The sequence below is a fragment of the Arachis ipaensis genome, chromosome B5 (assembly GCF_059453495.1).
Source record: "Arachis ipaensis isolate K30076 ecotype BB chromosome B5, ASM5945349v1, whole genome shotgun sequence".
NCBI classification, from domain to species: domain Eukaryota; kingdom Viridiplantae; phylum Streptophyta; class Magnoliopsida; order Fabales; family Fabaceae; genus Arachis; species Arachis ipaensis.
The window spans coordinates 154,065,556-154,067,506 of NC_142440.1; the positions used below are offsets into that span (position 1 = coordinate 154,065,556).

The window sequence follows — 1,951 nt, forward strand, 5'->3', positions numbered from 1 at the left end:
AACTTGTGAACAAATTTAAAAATTTTTAATTAATTAGAATTAGCTATTATTTTTATAAATGAAAGTTTAGAATAATGGTGATATACTTTCATATATATGTATAAATAATAATTTAATCTTTTAATTATATCAAAGTAGCCATATTCTTGTATAAAGAAAGTTACCTAACAAATCCCTTGTTTAAAAAAAATAAATAAATAAACAATACGGTTCTCAAGCATCTTCTTAATTAGTTGAAATAATACAACACTTTCATGATGACTTTACCTACAAAACAATGGGAGGGTGAGTTAATTAGGCAAAGAAAGCCATCATCAGTCAACCATTTCAGTTGATGGCTTCAAAAACAACTGATTCTGACCATAGTAATTAAACATTTTATAACATCCTAATTTTAGTTTCTTAGTCAATAAAAGTGTGTACTTTGATCATGATGGCGATGGGTAATGAGGTACAAGGTATTATATATACTTTAGCATATATAAATTAAATCAACCTCATATATATATAGGTTTGTGAATTTGTGATTAGTGTTCAATGAAGATCACATTACAAGCACTTCTCTCACTCTTTGCCTTATGCACAAAACAAATATTTTTCGGAGGATATGATGATGATTCACCTAACCAAGTTCTTGACACATTAGGGAACAAGCTCAGAGAAGGTGAAAATTACTACATTATCCCTGTCCAAGTCCAAGCTACTAATAATAAATTTTCAATTGGCACCATGATTTTAAATTGCACTTTCAATGCGGATCCGGTGTGCCCTACTCTTTTTTTGGGGGTTGTGGATGGAATAATAAACCATGGGCAACCATTATCTTTTTCATCCATTAAACCAAACAAGAGAGGTTTTGTTCATGTGTCAAGGGATCTCAACATTAAGTTTTCTTCATCATGGGTCCAAACAAGTTATTGTTGTAATAAGGGATATTCAAGGGTGTGGGAGATTGGAATGTTTGATAGGTCAACGAGGAAGTGGTTTGTGACTAGTGGGGGTAGTGTTGGAAACCCTAGTTGGAGAAGCATAAAAAAGTGGTTCAAGATAGAGAAGTATGAAAAAGATTATAAAATAGTTTATTGCCCAAGTTTTTGTGAGTATTGCAAGGTTCAATGTAGGGATATTGGAGTATATGAGGATCAAAATGGGAACAAGCGTCTAGCCCTCGTTGATGTACCTTACAAAGTTCAATTCCAAAAGGCTTAGTAAATAGAAAGCTTAATGGCTAATTTAATAAGCTACCTTTTACTTTACTTAATTAGTTTTGATTTTCGTAGCCCTTATTCTACGTACTGATTCTTAATTCACTCTTTACTCGCTTTAAATCTAATTTTAACTATTTTTATTTTAGTATATGTTGATGATATACTCGTTACTAGTGACAATGATAATAAAATTTTTCACATTAATCTCTCAATTTCACTCAGCTTATTGCTTTAAGGATGTGTGTAGTTGGGGAAATTATAAATAATTTATAGGAATTTTAAGATGAAAATATCATATTCCTATATTTGGTTTGAAATTTGAAAAGTTATTTCTAAGCAAGTTTGATTCCAATGAATCAAAATACCATCATTTCAATTCCTACCTTTTTTCTGAGTATATTTGATTCCCATGAGAATGGAATCTGAGTAACAAAGTAATACTTGAACCACATACCCCTAAAGGATTTGGATAGTGTCAACTATTTCCTTGGTTTAGAAATTATAGTCTTTCTAATCATGAATTGCATATTACTCAACCTAAATACTTTGGAGATTTGTTGGAAAGGGCTGGTATGCTGCAATCAAAGCCGGTTCCTTTTGTTGGAAAGCTTTCGAGACAAATTCAAGATCACAGAAACTTCGATCATCATACGTTTTTTTTTTTTTTCATTTCTTTGTGTGTGTTGGGACTAGTGTTAATCATAGAAGAGAATTAACCAATTCTGTTACTTAAGGACCAAGTC

General features: G+C 31.2%; 1 pseudogene; it reads left to right on the plus strand.

Moving 5' to 3' along the window:
• The first annotated feature begins 537 nt into the window (after positions 1–537).
• Positions 538–1,209, plus strand: LOC148566284 (kunitz trypsin inhibitor 5 pseudogene; annotated as a pseudogene).
• Positions 1,210–1,951: the final 742 nt, after the last annotated feature.